A 26197-nucleotide genomic window follows, 5' to 3' on the forward strand; every position below is an offset into this window, starting at 1 on the left:
AGGCAATGGTTTATTTCAACACAACCGCAAGGATATAGGCTGGGAAGGGATGCAGCACATCATCCTGCCTCTAAAGCACAGACTCATCGAAATGTAGGGCTGGAAGGGATCTCTAAAAGTCATCTAGTCCGGCCCTGTTTTTGGAGACAGGACTCAGGATAGTTTGCTGGATTCATAAAGGTTGTAACTGGAGATAATTTACTGCCCTTGAATCCCTCTCGCTTGCAAGTTGCAGCTTGATGGTTCTAACCAAGAGCCTCTTTGGTTCATGCCCTTGTCAAGTTTATCCAAACACTGCAGAAACCTGTCTGCCATCCTGGGGTTATCCCATATGACTACATTCAGGGCTCACCCAGGTGCCCTTCCTTCTGACCCGGGTGAATAGCAGAACACCCCTAACCCCAGCAACTCTCCCAGCCTGGCTTTAACTCAGTGAATTCTGTGCAACTAAATCATCCTTCCAGGCATGCCTGCCAGCTTACACATACTGCATGTTTGTTATAACGTGTCACTCCCGCGGGTCATGGAGTGCTCTACTCACCACTAGGATGGCGCCTCCTCTTGGTCACTCTGGGGAATAGTTCACAAGGTCAACACCCCTTCCTGCAGTTGCACATGGTCTCTCCATCTCTCTCTTTGTGTCTGCAGCCCCGCTCCTGCTCCCCGGGCAACCCTCCGGCCAGGTCACTGGGCGCGTTTTCCCCTTCTGGGGGTATCAAAGTCTTTAGGGCAAACTGTCCTAGGGAGTCTGCCCTCCACTGCCTCATCAGTACCACACCCACAGTGCCTAACAGGGGACCTGGGCCTGCCCTGTACATGAGTTTCCAGCTCAGAGACCATCTGCACAGCAGCCAAGTTCTGCACTGACCCATACCTTGCTGTGCTTATCTTCTGGCTCTCCCCATCCTCAGGATTGGCCAGCCCAAACTCCCTCCTCCCAGGGAGTCACTGTAGGCTATTTGCTTCTGCAGCTCCAAGCATATTTCCATTCTCCCAGGGAGTGAGTGCAACCCCCTTCTGCTTCCAGTGTCCTGTCTTCATAATCCCAGCCCCGTGGTTCCTCCTCAGCTGGGCTCCCTCACTCAGTCAGGGGATTGCTGGGCCACCTGGTTCCCCTCAGCTGTGGTGTGTTGGGCTCATTAGCCACCTTGGCACTCTGCAGTAACCCTTTCCAGGCAAAGGAGAGATAAACACTCCAGCACACCCTCCCTCTTCCCCCAGCCTGACGGCTTCATTTTCAGAAGGCAAATGGACTTTTCCCCTGCGTCTTTGTGAATGTTTCCCAGTGCTTCGGCGAGATCCTCCACACACAATGAACCAGTTCGAGATGTCAGGAACTTCCTAGCTTGAAACTGATTCTCCCATTGATCTCCCCTTTTGGAAGTCTCCAGGGAACTCGCAAAACTAGACCTGGCTGGATGAGGTACCAAGTGACTACGCACCTGTTGTTAGAGCAGGGCTGTGGGTCGAGAGTGGGCATCCAGGCTGTTTCTGTATTTATCTGCTCCCACTACAGCTTCTGCATGTGTCAGGATACCCATCAATTGGGCTGGCCAAAGCAAGCTTCTGCTACAGACAATACTATGGGGAGCCAATCAAGCAGTGGAAAAAACAGTTAAGTTTGATTGTTCCTCATCCATCATCAGCTAATAAGTGTCTAGTTGCTGATTTCAGCATTGCTTCATGTCATGCGGCCTAGAGCACAGTTTCTCAACCTTTTTGATACCAGCGACTGGCTTGCTGCTGCCCTCAACTGTGTCAGGGAGATCTCAGGGACCGGGGCCAGTCCCGGGACCAGATGTTGAGAAACACTGGCCTAGAGGACAGTGCGCTGAACTGAGATGCAGGCAAGCAGAGGTCTGTTTCTGGCTCTCCTGCTGAGTGACAGAGCAAATCTCTGCCTCACTTTCCCCACCTATAAAATTATAGAATCTCAGGGTTGGAAGGGACCTCGGGAGGTATCTAGTCCACCCCCCTGCTCAAAGCAGGACCAATTTGCAGACAATTTTTTGCCCCAGACCCCTAAATGGCCCCCTCAAGGATTGAGCTCATAATGCTGGGTTTAGCAGGCCAATGTTCAAACCACTGAGCTATCCCTCCCCTAAAAATATGAAGAAGTTTTTGGAAAACAAAACCAAACCTCTCCTATCTCATAGCACTGGAAGGGACCCTGAAAGGTCATTGAGTCCAGCCCCCTGCCTTCACTAGCAGGACCAAATACTGACTAAATGTGGCCCAGAATGTGTTGAATCAGATTATAATATCTACCATTTTAAATTCCTCGCCAGTCCTTCCAAAAAGAAAGCTTGACTTGTTTTCGAACCAATACATTGAGCTAATATTGGCGTTTCTGCTTCCAGCTGGATGGATGAGTTCCTTGGCCAGCCAAACACATTCTGCCATCAAGAAGAGCAAGGCTGGCATGTCTTCTATAATAAGTGAGGCCAGCTGGAACGGGTGTCAGGCCAAAGCTTCGCACTCAGTTAAAAATGTACCTCTTAGTGCCAAGGAGCATTGGTGCCAAATGTTGGGGGGGGTGGGAAACACACTCACAAACTGGAGTGAAAGTTGTCAATTTCTTAGTGCCTCCTGGGTGAGTGATCTTACATATAACAAATAACTAACACGCCTGCTAAAGTTTGGTGGGGGGGGGGGCACTGCACCATAGGTTGGTCCTAATATCATAAAGAAGGGTCATTGCTTTGCACCCTCCCCTTGGTGCCAGGATCTGCTATTCCTGGCAAAGAATGACGTTCAGCTGCTTGGAATGTATCAGAGCAGGGCAAATGATACTGAAGATTGCCCAGGCTGCAGGCTGCCTGCCAACGTGGGAGCTGCAGCTGTTTGATGCCTGAGCCCTGCAGACATCACCTGGTTAGCTAATCACTTCTGAGGCTGGGAGGAAGATGAACCTCACTGGAAAAAAATGGTAGAATTAAGAATAAAATAAAACTGGCCTAAAAAAACAACTCAGGTGTGCACATTTAGAAGATCCGCATAGATCCTCCTACTGGCAGCCTTCCGATGCTTTTAACATAGCGTAGCTGACAGTTGGCTGGATGGTCTTTGTACAGTCAAACCCCACCTGCCCTGTAGGAAGGGAATGTTGCATAACAGGAACTCATTGGAAGTCACCCTGTAGACTCAGCACAGAATCACAGGTGTTTATAATCAAAGTGGATGTTAAGAAGACAAGGGATGATGGATGGGATGCAGGGACTGTCAGATGAAAGAGCAGCGATGGTCAGCACATGCCTTGTTGGGTCCATGATTATTTTGGAATCTTCTTTTTTTGTTAATACTTGCTTGCAGGGCAGATGACCACGACTAGCAGGCTTCAGGGAAGGAGTGTGTTACAAGAAAGAAATTAGAGGAGAGGAAAAGGATGATCTTGTGGTTAGGGCACTGAACTACAGCTCAGTCTCTCTGCGCTTCAGTTCCCCCATCTGCAAAATAGGGTGTAATCATCCCTTTGGCTGTTTGGGTTATAAGATCTTCAGAACAGGGACTGTCTCTTACTGTGTGACTGGATGGTGCCTCGCACAATGGGATCCCTGTGCTACTGGGATAGAAATAGTAAGAACAGAGGCTGTGTGGTTGTGGGGGTGTTGCATGGAAGAAGGGGCTCAGAGGGGAGCAGAAGCAAGACACTGAGCAAAGAAGAGGTGCAGTGCACATGTACCAAAAGGGCATTGTTGGCTCCTTATATTGTTAAAGGGTTAAAAGAAAACTTTGCTAATGCAGAGTCAAGTTTGCTTGGTGATAGCTTGTGTTCTTCCAGAGCATCGAGTTCAGCATAACTCAAACATCTAAAAACCAGGAAATACAATGAAGGTAAATGCTCACACAACCTTAACTCTGCCCTCTTTGACCGATGCCCCAATGCTCTCATAACACATGTGCTCTCCCTCTGCCTGACCCACCATTCCCCACAACACATACCCTTTGCCAATGTTTCCAGCTCCCCCTCCCCACCACCCTCCTGTCCCCTTAAGCCATTAGTTGGCACTGTAGACACCGTTAACACGCAAGAAGTCGCACCTTGCATGTAGGCATATCACAGGCAGCAGCTTACTGGAACGACACCTGCTACCTTGGTTATGTAGCTGGAGCTGCACACTGAACCAGCCCCCCACATTTCCACTACTCACCCCCCACTGGACTTCCTGCCCCTGCTTCAGCAACCAGGCTTCCCCTACCAGCCATGCACCAGGCCCATCCCCTTCGCCCCTCCTCCAAACTGGGCCCTCCCCAAACACTCTGCCATCCCACCCCGTCACACACTCACACGCCCTCAGTGATATGTATCTTAACTCTCCATTTTCTGGATTTCAAATGGTTAAATTTGTGTCACTTTCATTCCCCCCACCCCACATCCCAGCTCGCATGGAGGGGGCAGGAGAAGGGTTCAGACATCCCAAGAGGAACATGGTCCCCCCGGAACACACAGTGGGCAGAGAGAGGGGCCCAGACCTCTGTCGTGAGGTAGGGATCCCCCAGATCCCAGCACACACATGGAGGTGGAGAATTCAGAGCTGACAGGCCCCTCCACCCTTATATACCCACCTTCCTCTGCTACCCTTCCCATTCCCCAACCCCTCCCACCCTCTCCCTTCCTACTCCCCCTAATTCCTGTCCCCTTCTCCTTCCCTCCCCTACCCCACATTCCCATTGATCCTCCTCTCCATAATACCCCCATCCCTTGCTGCAGATCCAAATCCCTCTTCCCCATTTACCGTGTCCTCTTGCGCTTCTAATCACTCCTCCCTTCATTTGCAGGTGTCATTTGGTTGCTTTTCGAAAATAGTTCCACCACTTTCTGAATATTTTGGTCTCCTCAGATTTCCCCAAAAGAGCCACCCCTCCTTGTAGAAACAGATGGGAGAAACACTGAGCTGGATTTGCACCTGTAGTGGTGCCTGGATCTGAGACCATTAACAGACCCATGGGACTGCAGAAGTCCTATAACAGAGAGGTCATTTTCCAGATAGTTTAGCCTTTCTCTCTGCACATGCCCAGTGCACTCCATTGAGCGCGTGTATAGGCGTGTGAACCGTGGAATGGTGCACCCCTAACTGAAGAAGCCAACTCATTTTCAAATAACATTTAATTTGATTTCCCCAAAAGGGCTGGTGGCTGCCATGCATTCAGTTGGGTTAACGCTCGAGCATTTGAGAGCCTTGTGCAATGGTTTGAGCCCTGGTCTAATCTCTCTCTGTAAGCAAAAAAAATGTTGCCAGGATGTGCCAACTTTATGAAAAGATGTTTTTCTCCTAGGGCCTGTATTTCAGGAACCTCTTGAATAAATGCCTGTACATTTGGGTCTTTGACTGTACCCCTTACCCCCATGAGGCAGTCCAGATTTCAAGGCATTGTGATTAACCATACAGGTTTTAGAGCACTTAGAAGAGCCGAGCTTTAAACAAAAATCTAGTCTTATAGCTGTTGCTCTGCTATAAAAAGATTGCCACACATGGGTGGAAGACTTCCTTGGATTCATAACGTTTAGAGCTTTAGAAAGAAAGGGGAAGGCGTATGCATGGGTGGTCGCTCCTCTCTCTGGGTGCTCTTCTTGGCCATTGACTAACCAGACAAAGAGGGGAATCAATTGGCTCCTTGCTTCCCACAATCACTAATTGAAACCCTTGTCTGGGTTTTCTGAAGTGATGGTATTTTCTTGTTGAAACTAAAGCACAGCCATGATCAGTCTTTGGAAATAAGATCGGGGGGTAGCCGTGTTAGTCTGTATCCACAAAAACAACAAGGAGTCTGGTAGCACCTTAAAGACTAACAGATTTATTTGGGCATAAGCTTTTGTGGGTAAAAAACCTCACTTCTTCAGATGCACAGAGTGAAAGTTACAGCTGCAGGCATTATATACTGACACATGAAGAGAAGGGAGTTACCTCACAAGTGGAGATCCGGAGCTGACAGGGCCAATTCGATCAGGGTGGATGTAATCCATTCCCAATAATAGATGAGGAGGTGTCAATTCCAGGAGAGGCAAAGCTGCTTTTGTAATGAGCCAGCCACTCCCAGTGTCCCTATTCAAGCCCAAATTAATGGTGTTAAATTTGCAAATGGAAATAAATACATTTGGAAATAAATTCACCACAGGTACACTTTGTGTGAGTTAAATGAGCGTACATGGTTGTAGGGATGAATATCTCTGAGTTGATTACTGCAGGCCAGTCTGCACTGCAGCCATGTCCTTCTCCAGCCTTACCCAAGATTTCAGGGAAAGCCCTGTGGGTATTGAGTCTCTCGCTCCCTTTCAGATAGATATATATATAATTTACTACAGCTAGTTGGATAATTTTTGATGGAACCATATTCCATGGGAAAATACAGTTCTGTCAAAATCAAAATACTCCACAAAATCAGGTCTGCTTCACTGGAATTTCATTTTGGAAGCAAACCAGGAGAGAAATAAATCTACCAATGTCAAAACATCCTCTTTGACATTTTCAGAATGAAATGTTTTTCTTTTGCATTTTGAAACAATTTGTTCCCAATTTTATAGCCATTACCACATCAGATATAATTTAAAAAGCAAAAAAAATGGAAACAAAACATTTACATTTTGTCAAATAAAGCCTTGCAATTGACTCAAAATGATTTTTTTCCCCTGGAAGAATTTGCCTATGTGGAGAATTTCAAAATGTTCAAATTTCATTCCCATTCAGAATGAAGCCAAATTTCAAAATCTCCAAATCCTTCAGGAACCAGAACTTTCCCTGCGCAACTCTAATATTTACTCTCTGTTATCTCAACTTATGTAAAAAATGGACATAACTAATCTGCTGAAAATCACCCCAGGAAATTCAGCCTCGTTTGCCTGTCAGTAATGTATTTTTCTCAGTACACTTTTCTACTCTATTTCATTTTTGACAGGTCTTTTTTTTTCCCCTCTCTGTTCTTTGTCAATGTATCTGACTTGCATTGGGAATGTATAATTGGGATGCATTTGCTAGAAATGCTATTTCAATAAATGCTCCTCTGGAAGCTATTTCAAGAAGACACACAGAGGAGAAAGAAAGAAGAAAGATATAGATATGTATGTATGTCTCTCACCTGTCCTTTAATTTGCTGTGTACACTTAGCTACACATTATGCAGCTCTGACAAACTTTAACCGTTAGGCATTACAGTTTGGAGAATTAAATATGGTTCCTATGGAGAGAAGAAAAGGGAAATTGGATGGTTAGGAATAAGACACACATTGTCTGTGTCTTATTGCTTTAACTATGTAGTTATTTATAAGTCTATACCTCTATTGTTAATCAGACTATTCAAGGGAATTCAGCCAGCTAAGTTCCAGGCAACATAACACAAGTGATGATTTTGTGATGTGGACTAAGAAATTCAGCAGCAATTCGGGAAAACACTTAAGCATGTGATTAAATTTAAGCACATGCTTAAGTTCCTTTGTAGTCAATGGGACTACGCATATGCTTAAAGTTATTCACATGCTTACAGATTCAATTCAACAAAGCATTAAGCTTATGCTTGCATTCAATTGACTTTCACTGGATATTTTCACATACTTAAAGTTAAGCGCATGCTTTAGAGCTTTGTGGGTTAGGGCTTTAATAAAGCACATTATAATAATAATTATTAATTATTTGTGCCATGGTAACAGATAGGAACCCCAGTCAAAGTCCAGGGCACCATTTTGTTAGTCATTATATTGCCACAGAAAGAGCTCCAAAGAGCTTACGAGTTAAGTATAATATGTCACATAGTGCAACATTAGTAGTGTCCAAACATTCCCATCTGGCTGGGAATTTTGTGATCAAATATTTTTTTCATTGGAAAATGCTGATTCATTGAAACCAAAACAGTTTGCAGGAAAAGATTTCTTTCAGCATATCTCACAATTTGAAAAAGAAAAAAAATATCAAAATGATCAGTCTCCCATTTTCACATTTTCAGTTTGAAACAACTTTTCAGTTCAATATTTTAGTTCATTTATATCTTTAAAAAGGTAAATATAAATAAAGGAATAAATTTAAAAAGGTAAATATTGAAATGAAACATTTCACTTGGTCAGATCTGAATTTTTTTGGCAGATAATGAGATCACAACATTTTTTAAAATTTTGTCTTTTTATCACAGTTTGGGCCTGGGAAAATTTGTGAAATCTGAAATGCTCCTGAGATGGGAAAGCCATTTGTCTCCCAGCTTTGCTCCCATTTAATTTCCAGGTGTGCACGCTCCCTAGAAATAACACACCTAAACAAACCCCAATCTCCAATAGATACCTCCTTTTTATATATTTTTTAAATCGTTAATACAATTCTGTCTTGGCCTTTGCTTTAGGATTTAGAACCTTCCTACTGTCTTTGGGGAGGCAGAAATACATCCAGGAATCACAGACCTATTACAGCTAGAGGGGGTCAGAATTTTTCTTCCCTCCCCCCCACCTGAGGGAAAAATTCAGTGAAATCCATTAAAAAAATGTTGCTGAAGATTAAATCTGTCTGGGGAGCCCAAGCTATTGATAAGAACGAGACCAAGAGGCACTTGAACTACAAGTCCCATGATGCATCATGGTGGCATTTCAAAATGAAACTATTTCAGTTTCATGCAATGTATTTCAGTTTGGGGCTGAAAACCAAAAATGGTTTGTTTTTTCAAGTGTTCAGGTTTCTGATGGTAAATTGTAATTTTCAAAAGAAAACAGACAATTTCATGAAAAATCTTTTCAATTAAAAACAGTTTGCCATCAAAAATACAAAGGTTCCATGGAAAATTTTTCATTGGCCGCTAATCCATCATCTTTTGCGTGGACCAAAGAGCCATACTTTCGTTAAGCAAAACAGTTAATGCAAGTATAATGGAATAAATCTGTGATGCTTAAGAAAGGTATTTCAACTCCATAAGTAACAATCAGTTCAAATTGCCTCTCCCGTCTCAGTCCCAGTCTCATGCCCAGTCATGGCATGTCCTTCCCTTTCAGCCATTGCGGATCCCTGAGTGAAATAGTTGCATGATTGCAGTGCACACTAGAGCTGGTTGAAATTTTTCAGCCAAGTAATTTCCTGCTCTGAAAACTGGAGCTTCATCAAAACCAAAAATTTTCATGGGAAAATACAATTTTCAATGACATTTTTCAACAGAAATTTTTTTTTCACATTGAAACTTTCACTTGGTTCAAGTTCTGAAAACATTTTTGAATTTTTGGATCTTTGCTTTTTCGCCCCCGAATGCAATAAAAGGAATGATGTCTCCAGCCCTTCTTATTTTTCCCTACTCTGTAACTTTTCACAGCTTGTTCAACTTAGAGCCAAGTTACAGCGTTTCATTTTTCTTGTTGCTACTCTGTCTCTTTGCCCAAGTCACTTTCCCAAATTGGAGAATTTTGGGAGTTGGGGGAGCACAACAACTGTTCTGTTTCTTTCGGCATGCAGATAGGAGGAGAAATGGAGGTAGAGGGATTGAAATTGTGAGTTTTTCAGTCTTTGAAAACCAACAGATTCAAATAAAAAAGAAATTTTGCTTTATTTCATTTTGAAATTTTCCCAAGAAAAATTTCACACATAGAAAAAAGGAAGTTTGACTCCCTCTAGTGGTCACACAAGCAGGCACATGGCCAATTATCCCCATTGTGCTGAGGACTGCCCATAACACATAGTAAGATACAGTTCCTGCCCCGGAGAGCTGACTGGCTTTTCATTCTGGGTCGGTACAACACTAGCACAATGGTCTAAAACTGAGGTCCCTGGGCACTGGGTAAAACAAATGATAAATCAAATACTGCTACTACTACTACTACTATCTAAATAGAGGCAGAGAGAGAAGTTGTGAATTGCCTAAAGTCAAAAAGCAGGTCAGTGCTAGATCTCGTACTCCAATTCAGCTCACCTGATTCCCATTCCAGTGCCCCATCCCCTGCTTCCAGCAGCAAGGTCACCACAACTAGGACTCCTCCAAGGGTCTCCAGTTGGGCACTCAAAAGGGTGTCCCCTGAAATGAGAAGCCCCTTTGGAAATAGGGGCCTTTGCATGTGCAGAGGAGAATCACCCACACAGAAGAGGTAAACGAAAGGTAAAAGCTCATCAAAAAGAAGAGTGCGGAAAGAAAAGCTCCGAAGTCCAAGAGCTGAGCTGCATGGGATAACTGGGAGGAAGTGTCTTTGCTCAAAGAGGGAGCAGGGACAGGGGAAAGAGCAGTTAATTAAAAATGGATATAATCTTGCAAATGAATATTAATTGATATGTAACGTGCTAGCAAGCTCTATGCAAATGTACAGGGAGGAGGGGAAAAAACCCTCCAAATGATCCTTGCAAGGTTATTGTATTAATAAGATTTCACATTTATTGCCTCTGTTATTTTGAGTTAATTACATGGGTGCCTAAATGTATCTCTTTTAAATCTCAATTAATGCCTTTTACAATCAATTCATATTTAATTAACATAACTGGCAGATTAAACGTAAAGGGAATGCTTATTTGACAAAGTGTTCACTGTTCTTCCTCTTCTATGCAGTATTTAAGCGGTATAATTGACAATCGTAGGATAAAATCTGACTGTTTTATAGTTTGCCAACCCTTCCTGTTATGAACATTGGGATTCAAGAAGGTTCTCTAAGCCTAAAATACTTACTGCTGGACTATAGGGTCAGATACATTCAATGGGAGTTAGGTACCTAAATCCTTTTAAAAATCTGGGCCTAAGACCCCAGTTTAGTCATCCATCCCATGCTCTAAGTTGCCACATGCTTATGTGCTGTGCTGAATAAGGATGGACTTAACCACATGCTTAAGTGCTTTGCAAAATCTGGACCTAAACTGCAGATAGACCCTTGCATAGGACACCTAGGAGCAAGAAGCCCATTGGAGATAAGGGACTTTTGTACAAAGTGTCTCATTCTTTCTCCCACCCTCACAGGCAGGCAGTTCTGCTCCAGAATTGTCACTAGTCAGATAGGAGATGTGGTTAGCATGGCCTGGTTCAGCACACCCCCACTGTAAGTCCTGCCAGTAGCACTTCCGTGGAACTTCTGAGGGAATTTCCAGCTGTCTCCTCCTGATACAATCCCTGAGGTAGAATTTGGTTCAGCATCTGGATGTTTGCTTCCTTCTCTGGACTGACAGGGCTAGCTCTTCAACTGGTGTAAATCAGAGTAGCTCCTTTTTAGTGGTGCCATATCCATTTTCACCAGCTGAGGATCTGGCCCTGTGATGTTACAAAATCTACAAAATTAGTCTAAAACATTCAAGACAACAGAGGGTTACTTGAGGGCCTGAAGTCAGAACTGCTGTGAAAGGTGATACAAGTGAATCCACTTTCTGCTCACTTACACTCAATTCAACTTCCTTAGAATGACCTACACACACTTGCAGATGTGTAAGGGAGGCCACATTGGTGTAACTTATTCATAGAGGAGCAGCAAGAAGGCGTAAGCTGACATAGGAAAGGGGAATGAGTCCAGGATCTCCTCACAGAGTCATGAGTGGATCAGTGATGCCCAGGGCCAAATTTACACCTTATGCGCCCCTAGGCACAGCATCTTCACCACCCGCCACCCAGAAACACTTCTACAGACCCCCCCACTACAACTGCCCTGCACACACCCCCACCCCCCACCCACAGATGCCCCCACTGCCCAGAGCCCCCTGCACAGCCCGACCACCATAACTGCCCAGCACCCCCCACAGACTCCCTCACGGCGCAGCACCCCAACACACATGCACCTCCTCCACTGCCCATTAGCCCTCACAACCCCACCACTGCCCAGCACCCCCACAGACCCCCACTGCCCAGCGCCCCAACACACATGCACCTCCTCCACTGCCCATTAGCCCTCACAACCCCCCACCACTGCCCAGCAGCCCCCACAAAGCCCCCCAGAGACCCACTCTCCCGTGCCCTGCCCCCCGTCCGCACTGTCTGCTGGGCTGAGCCGGCAGCACAGCCGGGGCCAGTCAGGAATCACTCTGGCCCCTCAGGAGCAGCGCGATCAGCCAGGCTGGAGCTGGAGCAGGGCCTGCCCAGGCTGGGCTCCCTCAGGATCCACTTGCCCAGCAGGGCCCCTGCATTGGACTGTTGAGCTCTTCCCCTGGCACCGGGGGCTGCTTCGCCTTCTCTGCTGGCAGACGCACTCCAGCGGGGCTGCATGGGGCTGTCACCCCCTCAGCTGCCCCCCACACACACCATGCCCGGGAGCAACAAAACTTTGAATTTTTAGGCACCCATAGGCACGTGCCTACTGTGCCTCATTGGAAATACAGCCCTGTAGCGAGGCGGTGGGATATCCCACAGCCCCGCGGAGGGACGAGCCTCTGCCGAGCCCTTCTACAGGTCCTGACGATGACACTCAACTGGGTGAAATGTTGTTCTGACTTCCAAGGTGTTCTGGCTCATTTCTAAATCTGCGTGAGGAAATGGCTGTGAAATGCCCTGACTACTTGTGATGTGTCCTGCTTTGGTAGCTGGGCCACACAGAGAAAAAAGCCTCCCACTGTTCTGAGTTAATGAATTAGTCCTTTAGTTCAAGTGGTATAAAGGCCTGTGTTTCTGAAACAGAAGCCTGTGGGTTCAATCTGGAGTAATGACTCCCAGATGGGATCCTTACAAAGAGGGACATCTTGCATGGACTTGAACTGCTCTGGGCCTTAGATGCTTGGGATGAGCTTCTCCTGAGGAGGGGTGGGAGGGACGTGTAATACCCTGGCCAGCTGTATAGCATCTCTTTCTATGAGCTGGCGTACAGAGAGGGTTAGAGCCTAGTACAGCCGCCAGCTAGTTGAGTTACTCCTTTAGCTTAAGTGCTGGGGTGCTGACGGTCAGTTTGCGCTGGTGACCCATGATGAGCGTTGTTACTGGGCTCGATAGTAGCTAATCTCACGGAATATGCACATAAGGAAGGTCCTCTTTATTCCTTCCTAACACTCGGAAGGAGGGGTCTCCCCGCCCCCTTTGTGTTTACCAATCCCCAGTTATCTCGTGTAATTAATACAAGAATAATCCGTGTTTTAAAATTCCTTGCCAGGATTAGCCAGTGGCTGGAGTGCTTAGCTTGTGTATACACAGGATCTCTCCAAGGACTTGTCTTCTAATATTTATTCTAGTGACTGTAACATTCCGATAAGAGAAGCATGTGACACTGGAAATACAGAATAAATTTACATCTACTAAACTGCAAAAAGCTACATTCATATGGCATTAATGTTCCGAGCAAAAGTAACCCACAAAAGCATGGAAATCCGTAATAAAGGCTGTCAGGCATCTCTAGCTTTAACTCAGTCAAATATGCCTGTGTTTTAATGGAGTCTCAGGAAGTGGTGGATAATCCTACGTTTTCAACTTTATGCTTGCCACAATTTCACAACACTCAACCTGATCAAGATCGCATTCAGGTCAGTGGGAATTTTGATCTCACTGGAGTCAAGACCAGACCTAGAGTTCTGCAAATAATTCACAAGTAATTCATTGATTCATTTTGCCCCCTTTTCTGTTTACAAATTGTCAGCAGAGTGCAATTTATGTATGCATTGATTAGAACTATCAGTTCATTTCTTCTGTGAAGAATTCTTGACCTACAGACCACATGGACTGCAAACAGAAGAACTGAATGTATGAAGTCCATGAGTGTGTTGTTCATTTCAGAACTCATCCAATCAGGGAATAGAAACAAAACCATATGACTTGTGTGTCTAACCAACAGAGTGTGACTTGTAAATTGCGATCTTTCCAATGGAATATACAACTGAAGATTCATTTTTGGCAAAGATTTGACCATTTGAATTAAAAGCTTGCTTCGGGGAGCATTAGCACTCGTAAAGCAAGAGTGCTTGAATCTTTGTAGAAAGAAACATGAAAGAGTCGAAAAAAGAAAATTGCTTTAGACTTCAAATGAATATTCACGGAAATTGTTTCCACTATTTTTTTAGCTCTAATTAGACATAGCATGTAATGATTTTTTTTCTCTCTTTATCTCAATTACATTCCGGTTTATTTTTATTATTATTTGTATTACAAATTTTCAGGTGTTTTTCACTGAATTTCTCTTCTGTCTGCATCCAGTATGGGCTAAAACCAAGAAGTGCAAAGATTAGATTGGTTCTGTCCAGCATCTTTAGTCATACTGTACTATGGGATGAAAAACTGTGAAAGAAGAGAATCCATTATTGTTAATCCCAAGTGATCAAAAACCATGAGTCAGACTCCAAAAGATGATGAGACTGTATGCAGTCACGTACATCGATGGCATCGTTATCTATAGCAAGTCCTGGAATGAACATTTAAAATATGTCCCAGGAGCCTTGCAGGCCCTCAGAAGTGTGAGACTTGCAACTAACCCTGCCAAGTGTCATGTAGCAAATCAAGAAGTGATGTTCCTGTGGTATACAGTGGGAAAGGGAGACCTGCACCCATTGGTGGGAAAGGTCCATGCTCTGGTGGAATGCCCTGAACCCACTATGAAGAGGCAGGCATAATGCTTCCTGAGATTGGGAGGCTATTATAGGTAGATTGTTCTGAATTTTGCCCTGATTGCAGCCCCCATGATGGACCTGGTGAAAGACGCAGCCTCCAAAGTCTGGTGGTCTTGAGATTGTGCCATGGCCTCCAAGAAATTGAGAGATCAGCTGATTCAGGAGCCAGTCTTGCTTCACCCTGATTGTTGGAAACCTGTCGTCCTGCAGATGGATGCCTCTGATATCCGCCTAAGGGCTGTGCTGTCACGAGAGGTGGAGGGAGAACAGCACCCAACACCCTTTACCTCAGCCAGAATTTGTTCCCCTAAGAAGGAGTCCATGGCAGTAAAACAGGCCATTGAAGCCCTCCACTATTCCTTATAGGGACAGCCATTCATCTTGTGATGAATCGTGCACCCCTTTAGTGGCCGAATGTCATGAAAAACCATAACCCGCAGATTATGCGCTGGTACCTCTCACTGCAGCCGTACAAGTTTGCAGTATTGCACTGAGCGGGACATGACCACAAGAACACAGACTTCTTTTTATGGGAAGGAGGAGACCTGTGTATGCAAACTAAGCCCAAGGCGCCCAGCCTGAGGAGGCGGGAGTGTGATGGGGTTTACAACCCCCACGCTTGTAATATTCATGAGTTCTTATCTGAGAGACTTAGAGAAAACTGAGGGAGTTGATTCTTGATTAGGAATAAGACCTAGACCATCATTTAGACTAGGCGGAGCCAACTCCCAAGCACAGCTCTCTTAAAGAGAGAAACTCACATCTCCCCTTCCCAAATAAACAAGAACAAATACAATGCACAACAGTAGAGATACAAATAAAAAAAGCCCTATTCACTCACTAACAATTGTCTATTTGCCTTTGAGGTGCCCTGCACAGTCACATGGATCTGTATGTCATCCCTTCCGTCTCTGCGCTGTGGCGCTCAATACCATCCATGCTTATTGGTGAAGTCCATTCTGTGGATTCCTAAATGACTCCTCCTGGTTCCATCCCTGAAGACTTGGTCTCTGCCTCCTGTGCTGTCTCATTTCTTGTCTCCATATCCTCCCTGCATTCTAGGATTTGTTGAAGGTGTCTCCTCTTTTGTCTATTTGTCAGTCCTTCAGGAGTGACACCCTCGTAGGACCTAGGGGTTTTGTGACTAAGTCCTTCTGTCATATCAATGTACATGATGGTGCTGCTGCAAAATCTCAAGTTCTTGTGACTCCCTCTCATAACAAACTTTTTCTTTATCTTTGTCACTTTTCTTATACAGAATCAAGTCACTTTTATATTTTACATCAATTTATACAAAAAAAACCCAAATCTTGTTTTTTAGTTTTCTGTTGAACAAAACCTCTGCTGGTGACAACCCATGCTTTGAGAGTGCAGCCCTATAATTCAGCAACGGTAAGTAAGGGTCCAAGTTTGATGCCTCTGTTTTTTTAATCAGCCTTTTAATTATTTTCACACCATTTTCCATTAAACCATTAGACTGTGGCTATCTAGGACTAGATGTAACATGTTTAAACCCATATTTGTTAGCAAGTTGTCTGAACTCATATCCATCAAATTGTGGTCCCTTATCTGACATTATCAGCCTGGTATACTTTGTCTGGCAAAAATGAACTTTATGCGCATAATTACATGCTTTGCAGTCGTGTCTTCTAGCAATGCTGTTTCTGGAAAGTGTGATAAATAATCCAAAACCATCACGCAGTTTTTTCCATCTTATGTGAACAAATCAATGCCCACTTTCTGCCTCAGAGCTAAAGTCTCTTGAGTAATCATCATGGACTCCTTTACTCGACTAGGTCTGTATTTCTGGCATGTTTCACAAGCTCTAATGGTTTCGTCTAGGTCTGCATTCATTTAAGGCAAATATAAAACATTTCTAGTCCTTTTACATTTTTCTGTTACCAAGTGTCCTTCATGTGTCCTATTTAGCATATCTTTCTGTAATGGTTTTGGAAGAATAAGTTTTGTGCCGTTGAACAGAATCCCATCCCATACAGAAAGTTCTTCTTTAACCTGATCATAAGGACTGGGTATATAGTGCCCAGGCCACCATGTGCATATAGCTTGGATGACTCTTTGCAATGTCTCATCCTCCGCTGTGGCTTCAGCAGTAACAGTCCACATTTTGTCTAAGACTGGACATGTTTTTCTTACGAGGTTCGGCATGCGCAATATCCAGATCTTTACAGTTCTTTCAAAGGCTCTGGAAGAAAGTGTGTCTGCCACCACTAGGTCTTTTCCAGGCCTGCATACCATTAGTAAATCATCTATCTGTAACTGAACCAATAATCTCTGTAGTGTCTAGGGGAGTGTCTGCTAACCCCATTTTTTTGCAGTAGCCACTAGTAACTTGTGGTCTGTTTCTGCTATTACCGGTCTCCCAAAACATGAAATTTCTTACATCCATGAACCAGGCCTTCTTTTCTATTTGAGAATATTGCAACTCTGTTTTGGTTCATGCCACGGGTCTCCTGCATGTGTGCTGCTCCAATGACTTCCTTGGAGGCATCTGGAAAGTATTGTCATAATATCTGAGGATGGGAGCCTCCTTTATTAACTTTTTCAGGTTTTCAAACTCTTAATTATGATTGGGATTCCCACCTCCATTTGGCATTTTTACACAGAAGTGCTCTCAGGTTGCTGGTTTTATCAGCCAAGTTGGGTACAAACTTGCCTACAGAATTTACCCGCCCTCAAAATTTTTGTACCCCATCATTGCCTGTTGGGGCCGGCCTGTTGGTAGTCACCTGCACCCCGCTGAAGTCTACCTGTACCTCTTGTTCTGTCAACGTTTCTCCAGATACATTATTTCTCTGACCCCAAATTTACATTTCTGTGGGCCCTTTCTAGCAAACTTTGGGGCCTCCTGTCATCTTCCTCTAGTATACGACCCCATATTACAACATCATCCATATATACTTTGGTACGTTCAATACCATTAAAGAGCTGTCATTCATTTCTTTGGAACACTTCAGGTACAGAACTTAACACAAAAGTTAGTCTGCAACAGTAGCATCTCCCAAAGGGTATGTTGAAAGTACAAATGTGTACTACTTTTTTCTACGGGAACCTGTCAAAATCCAGCTGATGCATCTAGTGTGGAGAAATATTTAGCATCTGCTGTTTCTCCAAAGATTTCTTGCCTTGTAAGTATAGGAAAATGTTCCCTTTTTACATACTTATTAAGTTGCCTGAGATCTAGACATAGACAAAGGGCTCCTTTCCACATTGTCTTTTAGTTTTACCTCCAACTCGCATATGTCAACAGTTGGAATCAGCTTCCCAGTGTAAGCTCTGAGCTTTACATATGAACGGCCGTACTGGGTCAGACCAGTGGTCCATCTAGCCCAGTATCCTGTCTACTAACAGTGGCCAATGCCAGAGCGAGTGAACCTAACAGGCAATGATCACGTGATCTCTCTCCTACCATCCATCTCCACCCTCTGACAAACAGAGGCTAGGGACACCATTCCTTACCCAGCCTGGCTAATAGCCATTTATGGACTTAACCCCCATGAATTTATCCAGTTCTCTTTTAAACCCTGTTATAGTCCCAGCCTTCACAACCTCCTCAGGCAAGGAGTTCCACAAGTTGACTGTGCACTGTGTGAAGAAGAACTTCCTTTTATTTGTTTTAAACCTGCTGCTCATTAATTTCATTTGGTGGCCCCTAGTTCTTGCATTATGGGAATAAGTAAATAACTTTTCCTTATACATTTTCTCCACATCACTCATGATGCTTTAATTGTTTTGTTTGGTTTTCTTTTAATGAGACTTTGGGTTGTTGTTTTTTTCTTTAAACCCTGTATAATAGATTCTGGCACCCCATTTGCATGAGTACCGGTGTCCAACTTAAAAGTGATAAAGATTCCATGTGTTGCAAAAATAATAGTCCAGTCACTTGGTGCTGCCGTTTCAGTCCCTATGAAGAATTCTTCACTGGTGCTTGTGCTTTGCCCTTCTTGGTTCATTGTGTGCACACTTTGGTGCTCTTTGAGCACATTTGATTCCTGTTTGCAAACCCTTGCACTGTGGTTATGCTTTTTGCAGTTGTTGCAGCCTTTCCCAAAAGCAGGATGGTTCTGTAGCCCACGTCTGCCACTACACTGGGTACTGCTCTTTGTGCTGTCTTCTGAAAGCCCGTTCTGATTGTTCTTCATTGTCAGAGTTCTCTTTTACTCTCTCAAATCTGTTTTGCCTCTCCACTTTTCTGTAGCTTAGGGGAGTTGTAATCCCATCTACTGCCTCAGTGTATTGTTTTCCCTCCGGCAGCTTTCATGGGTATGTCTACACTGCAGTAAAACACTGGTGCCTGGTCTGGGTCAGCTGACTCACAGGGCTCAGGCTGTGAGCTATAAAACTGCAGTGTAGACATTCAGGATGCAGCTGGCCGGTGGGCTCTGAGACCCTATGCTGGGGGAAGGCCCCAGAGCCTGAACTTCAGCCCGAGTCCAAACGTCTACACCACAATTTTGTAGCCCCACTAGCCTGAGTCAGCTGACCTGGGCCAGCCGTGACTGCACGGCAAATCTTTTATTGCAGTGTAGACATCCTCCAGCTGGCCTGAGTAACCTCAGTTGCCAGGCAAATTCTGATTGCCTTTTCTAAATTCAAGTCCAGATCTTCCAGCAGTCTCTTTCTGAGCTTTATGTCTCTGATCCTCATAACAATCTGTTCTAATTAGGGAATCTGTGAGCTCTCCATAATTACACAATTGGCTCAGCAGTCTGAGATCAGTCACAAATTCTTCAGAAGTTTCTCCCTCTTTTTGAGCTCTCAGATGAAAGTTGTATCTCTCAAAAGTCTCATTCTTTCTGGGAGTGCAGTACGCCTCACATTTTTGCAGCACTGTCTCATAACTAACCTGCTCTTCCTGGATTAACTGTAGGCTATTTGTGATGGGGCGTTTGCCCCACACTGGTGGAGAAAGGGTTAAAAGCAGCCCTGAGGAGGCTATGCAGCAGCCAGCCAATCAGGGAGGGGCTCCAAGGAGCAGCCAATCAGGGCAAAGCAGGCCCATATATAAAGAATGCTGCCAGGCAGAGGAGTCAGTTCCCTCTTGCGAATCCAGTCAGAAGGGACTGGGTCCCTGAAGGGCTGAGGGAGCTGCCAGCACCCTGGACTGGATAGTGCTGGGCCGAGCTCCAGCCTGAGAAAGATTGAAGCCCTGATACAGGGTCAGAGAAGGTGCTAGGTCTATGGGGAAGTGGCCCAGGGAAATGGATGGTGGGGGTTGAAGGAGATGCAGCGCGTGGCTGCTGCCTAGAGGGTCCCTGGATTGGGACCTGGAGTAGAGGGTGGGCCTGGGTCTCCCTCACCCCCATGTGCCACTGAGGGGAGTGGCCAGTGAATGGCTGCAGTTTGCGACTGAGGCAAGTGGCTAGAACCTTGGGCTGCAGTTGGCCACAGAGGACTGCTGCTCCCCCAGAAACGGGGGGTGAATGGAATGGGGTATGGCTGGAGGGCTGTGTCCTGAAGAGCCTTGGGGTGATGCAGGTCCAAAACAGAAATGATGACAGGTGAGACACCAGCAGAGGAGGGCGCCCTGTGAAAAGACTGAGCTAATTCCCAGAATGACCAGCAGGAGGTGCCATGGCGGTGAGGTGGAACCGTTACATTATTATATACATCTAGTGCAGTGGTCCCCAACCTTTTTGGCTGGCGGGCGCCAGCCGAAGGACCACTGTGGCAGTGGAGCACCCGCTGAAATGCCGCCGAATTTCGGCGGAGACGCCTCTCGATGACGTCGCTTGCCGTCAACAAGCGACAAGTCGACAAGCGACGTCATTGAGAGGCGTCCCCGCCGAAATTCGGGAGCGACGCCTCTCGATGACGTCACTTGTCAATGGCAAGTGGCGTCAGCGAGAGGCATTGCTGCCGAAATTGTTCACTTCTATAACAAACCCCTAACCTATGTCTGAGTTATTGAAGTCTTCAAATTGTGGTTTGAAGCCGAGGGAGATGTTCCTTTATCAGAAGTAAGGCACAGACCATCTGCAAAGTCTGCCCGCTCGCTGCTAGAGTTGTCTCTCCTCCTCCTTGTCCTCAGGCAGACTAGGTGGACCCGACACCCACATGTGGCTGTCTTCAAAGGATCACCTTCACCTCACAACACCATAGTTAAAGAAGGGATGGAACAGTATTTTTGCCAAGAAGGCCCTGCCCCTCCTGCTCCAAAGAGAGGACTTGCTTCAAAGGGAGCTCTGGCAGTTAAGCAGGGGCAAGAGTGAAGGAGAAACTGGCTGCCAGCAAACAGAGCAAAGTACAAGGGAAGGGCCAGGATTGTGACTAGGACTCAGACACGAAGCCGGGGTCTGGCTTCCCTGGTTCTCCCGCCTTCTCCCTGACCTGGGAGAACAGCTGGACTCTGAGAGTGAGCTGGGAAGACTCCCACCCACCCACACAGCTAAGGCTTTGAATTGCTGATACTTGTGGAAGCAGAAGGCTGGGGCTATTTACCTCCCCCCCGCTCGCCCAATGGAAAGGAAAACAAGGAAAGTAGGAAGTGCCCCCCGAGAGGCTGATCTAGAGTAGCAGCCAGAAGGGACAAACTGTGACTTGGTCATTGAGTCCCTTTGGACGAGCCACCCCGAGACTTGGAGAGATTCTTTGGCCACATCCTGACCACTAGACCTGCTGGCCCCTGAGCACAGCCTGCTATAGGGTTATTTTTATTGGCTTTCTGGGTTTTGAGCCTATGGGAGGGTCAAATTATCAAGCTTTTCTCCACCACAAAAAACAAACAAAAAAACTAGAGGCCTGCCTTTTGCTTTTTTTTTTTAAATAAAGATTCTCACATAATCACATGACTCCAAGAGCTGGGTCTTTAAGAAAAAACATCAACTATTAAAATACTAATGTTAAAATTGCAATAGTTGACCCCCACCGAGAATCAGTCTTTTTAAAAATACCTGATTCCTGAGCAAAAGAGACATGAAGAGACATTCTGGTAGCACTGAAGTCCCTGGAAACACCCCCATTGACGTCAGTGGGGCCAAGATTTCACCCCATCAAATGTATCTCCTCCACCCCTTTCAAATTTTACATTAACACAGACACAACAGAAAGTGGGTGGGAAAGTTCCTCTTAAGGAAGTCATGGAAACATCACAGACAAGAAAATAGTATCAGATATCTTTGTTATCTCAAGAAAATTAAAGTTTGGGTTGAAGAGACTATAATTGAGGGATTAATTTTTTCTTTGTCTAGTGAATTTAGCTGAAGAAGAGCTAACATTTTAATACCCTTTTGAGGGAAGTCATCTATATTAGAGAGAGAAAGAACAAAAGAAAACTGCTTGGAGCAGAAATAGGAGTAAAGGGAGGAATTCTGCCATTAAGAACTGGGTTTAAAACTCAGGCTTCTAAATGATCTCACCATCCTTAGCGGCTTCTGGTGCAGCAATGTTCTGAAAGTTTGTGGAGAGACTGGGAAGTTACAGTAATCCTATCGGAGGCCTGGAAGCAATGAACTACCCAGCAGGGTCTAATGAAAGTGCTTTCAATTACTGCCCAATGCTATGTTTTTTCTCTGAGACATTAAGGTTTTCCTCAAGGAGATTTTTAAGGTGGAGATTTCTGCAGTAGTTGAGGAGAAGCTGTCTCTTCGGCAGGGGAGTGGGAGGGAGGGGAAGAAGAGCAACGCAGAAGCACCAACACTAGGGCTGGTCCAAAATTTGCTGTCAAAACTGTTTTTCTGTGGGAAATTTGGTTTACCACTGAGTGATTTTTTTTTCCAAAAGATGTTTGCTTTCTGCAAAGAATTTCAATTTGAAGTCGAAAAATTGTTGTCTAAAACCCAAAATACTTTGAGTTTTGGCAAAAAAATTACGGAAGTTTAATTTTTCCACTGGAAAAAATCAACATTTTTGGTGGAAAAATTACACAAAAATTATTTTTTTCCTTTACCTCAAAATTTTCCACATGGATTTTTTTTTCTAACAAGTGTTTAAAACCAGTTTCCCCTGGTTCATAGAAGAAGCTAAGAGTTCAATGGGCAAGTTTAGCAGAAGAGTTTTAATGGTAACCTCTACAAAATAGAGATCACCTCAGATCAAAACACTCTCAGACTTCAAGTAAGTTTGTTTTGGGATCAGAGCTTAGAAGTACGGGACCATCTCAAGTCAAAATACAATACGGTCGACTCCTCCTACTCAGATCCTTTTCCATCACTGGCATATCTCAGCACCATACACAACCTCTGCTAGTGGAGTATTATTCCCATTTTACAGAACTGAGATCTGGTGATTTGCCAAAGGTCACAAAGGAGAACTGTGACTCAAACCCACATTCCTTGAGCCCAACCCAATTTCTGACCCACAAAACTCCCCTCTGATAGAATTATAGTGTTAACTTGGTTATTGGAAGAGGCAGAGGGCAGAATTCAGCCACCATATGGCAAAAGGTGAAACAGACACAAATCACCGAGGCCTCAATAGCGAGACAAGTTGGGTGAGGTAATTTATTTTCTTGGACCAACTTCTGTTGTGGGGAGAGAGACAAGTTTTCTAGTTTACACAGTCCTGAAGCAGAGCTCTGGGCAACTCAAAAGCTGGCCTCTCTCCCCAACAGAAGCTGGTCCAATAAAAGATATTACTGCCCCCACCTTGTCTCTCTAATATCCCGGGACCAACATGGCTCAAGAACGCTGCCTACAAGAGCTCAATAGACTGGTTGCTTGGTAACCTTCTGTTAAAGCTTCTTTCCCAACCCATTCTAGTCGGACTGGCACAGGAAATACCAGACACTGGATCACGTATGCAGTGACTGCCGACCCATAGGCTGAGTGAACTACAGTCAATGTCGGCCTGTTTCGGGTGGAGCTAAGAACAGGGTTTGCTTCTATAATAATAATTAATACCTACCTCTTATTAAGCCCTTTTCATCCATAGCTCTCAGAGCACTTTACAAAGAAGGTCACTGTCATTCTCCTCTTTTTTCTTTAAACAGATGGGGAAACCAGTATGAAGGGATGAAGTGATGTGCTACCCATGGTCCCCAGGAGCAGAGCTGGGAATAGAATACAGGTCTGCTGAAGCCAAGTTCAGTGCTCTAGTCACTAGGCCTCGCTGCCTCCCATATGGCTGCTGCTATAGGAAATCAAGTAAGCAACTTATTGTAAAAGCCCATTGTTGATCTGCCCTTGGCTTACAAAACCACTGAAGCAATGTGCAGGGAATGGGAGTCTATGGTAGGGAACAACGCTCCCTCTCATCTGGTATCCCCTCTTCAGCAATGGAAATCAGAGTGGGCCCGTTTCGCATCAGTACAAAACTGCAGCTCCCTTTTTCTATCCCCTCTTCTTTGTGTTTCCCACTTTTCCTTCACCCCCTTTGGAGCCTTCTCCTGACATCCAGCCAAACGCAGAGGCATCTAAAACAAAGAGGAAAAAATCCTCTTTCTTCCATTTTCCAGAGGGGACTTGCGGGAGGCGGAACAAGCCTGCGAGATAAACATACCACCCGGCAATAGCTAAAGCCACTTTCAGAGACCCTGGCTGTATACTCTGTGCTGTGATATTTTTTTACTCCAGCTTTGTGACGCTTGTGGGACTCGTGAAAGGAGAAATTCATACTGCAGCATCCCTGCTCTTTATGCCTATGGACTGACAAATCTGAGCGACATAATGGAAACACAGACCGTTGTGGCCACTCTTGAAATAAAAGCTCTCAAAGGCAACTCAGGAGGGTTTTTATAAGCAGCTTTTTAGTTTTCCCTTCCTCCCTACCACTAACTCTGTTCCTGACAGCGAGAACCCACAAACTATTGGCAAGGTGGCATATAATTAACTAGCAGAGTTTATGTGGCTGGAACAAAAGAGCTAATTATGTAGCAATCGGTTATTGGAAGAGAAACACCGTTTCCCGCCCTTAATGGCCATGCAAACAGCGGCACTGTGGAGTGACAATGCAACAGGAACAAAAATAGAGAGAAGCGCAGTATATAAAATGTTACGGGTGCACGGAAACCCATGCATCATGAAGGAGAGCGTTATGATAAACAGAACACGCTGAATCCCGCTGTTTAATTTGGGGAAATGGCTCCTTCCTAAAAGCTCTGGATTGAAGTGTTTCATTTTGGTCTCAGACTGCTGCCTCTCTTCTCTCTACGCTGAGTGAAGCCATGATGTTCATTAATTACCCAGGGTGTGTTTGTCAAAGTCACTGAAGCAAGTCAACAGCAACACTGGATGGGGTAAAAAAACCACCTTAAATCACGGGATTTTCAAAGGATTCAAATCCTTTCTTATAAGAACAGCCATACTGGATTAGACCAATGGTCCATCTAGCACAGTATCTTGTCTTCCAACAGTGGTCAGTGCCAGATGCTTGAGAGGGAGTCAACAGAACAGGGCAATTTATCAAGTGATCCATCCCCTGTTGTCCAGTCCCAACTTCTGGCAGTCAGAAGTCTAGGGACATTCACAGCATGGGGTTGCATCCTGACCACTTTGACTAATAACCATTGATGTATGTATCCTTCATGAATTTATCTAATTCTTTTTTTAACCCAGTTATACTTTTGGCCTTCACAACATCCTCTGGCAGTGAGTTCCACAGGTTGACTGTTCATAGTGTAAAATATTTCCTTGTGTTTGTTTTAAACCTGCTGCCTGTTAATTTCATTGGGTGACCCCTGGTTCCTGTGTTATGTGAAGGGGTAAATAACAACTCTCCTGTCCCTCTGGCAGAGAAAGGAGATTTAAACCTGGGTCTCACACATCCCAAGTAAGAGGTCTAACCACTGGGTAAAAGTAATATGATGGTTCCTTTTCCTTCCCCTCCCTGCATTTTGAATGGAACCTGATCTGGTAAGTGGCCTCTGAACATGCCTATTAGATCCGGCCCTGCATGTGACTTAGATGGCCAAACACCTATATCCTCTGGTTTGTGAATCGCTCTGGGGCTTAGACAGGAGATAGGCATCCAGATGCCCAGAGGGAGGCAGTGGTGCACATGCCTGGAGGCAGAAGCATAGGTGCTGAGGGAGCTTTTACTTTGAAAATGTTGGTGCTGACCGAGGTTAGGCACCTACAGGGTTGGCAGAAGTTTTGTGGATTGCAATGGAGCCTAAATTGGGACTTAGGCACCTAAGTACCTTGGTGGAATTAGGCCTTCCCATCAGGCACCAGGGTGTTATTACTCTTCATGATGAGCCCTGGAAGATCCAGTTAGGTTTATCCCCGACAATTGCAAACCTAGGGCCATCAATGGACAGTCTGAAATAAGCAGCCGTATGTGACATGAGATGAGGAGAGCATCAGGAGTAGAACTGGTCAGGAATTATTTTGTTGGGGTTTCTCAGGTCCACAATGGAATTTCTGGTCAACGAGAGAGAGAGAGACCCAAGTTCAAATTCTAAGCTGCCTGATCTCCAAGTGAGATTGAACCCAGCAGAGCAGGACTAGTTTTCATTCTGATGCAGAACGAAAACAAATGTCAAAACTTCAATATTTTTCACAAAGCAGAATTCTTGTTTCCCGGCCATCCCACAGAAGGAGCATTTACTGAGTGGGCTTTTGATTGGATGACAATTTGGGGCAGGGATCCTGAGTGAATAACTCAGACTTGTTAGGTAGGTGTCACAGGGGTACTGGTTGTTTAAGGAGCCTTTGCACTGGGGCTGAAATTGGGACTAGGCTGTGCTGAGCCTGTAGTCTCCCTTAAAGCACACCCTGTTACTACACAGTGAATCAGAGGTGAAGATTAGCTGGAACCAGGTAATATGTTGTTATTTACAAACATCCCGTGCTGGAGAGA

General features: G+C 45.0%; 1 long non-coding RNA gene across 4 annotated transcripts in view; it reads left to right on the forward strand.

Annotated features, from left to right (window-relative positions):
* LOC120389341 overlaps positions 1–26197 on the forward strand; it is a 49268-nt gene that overhangs the window by 9679 nt on the left and 13392 nt on the right. For 3 of the 4 annotated variants that reach the window (XR_005590880.1, XR_005590877.1, XR_005590878.1), the window contains exons 1-2: positions 23157–23271; positions 23388–23541. This is a non-coding gene — a long non-coding RNA (uncharacterized LOC120389341). Of the gene's footprint in view, positions 1–23156; positions 23272–23387; positions 23542–26197 lie in introns of those variants that run through there. The other variant, XR_005590879.1, reaches the window with a different exon arrangement.

Source organism: Mauremys reevesii, linkage group 23 (assembly GCF_016161935.1).
Source record: "Mauremys reevesii isolate NIE-2019 linkage group 23, ASM1616193v1, whole genome shotgun sequence".
NCBI lineage: Eukaryota > Metazoa > Chordata > Testudines > Geoemydidae > Mauremys > Mauremys reevesii.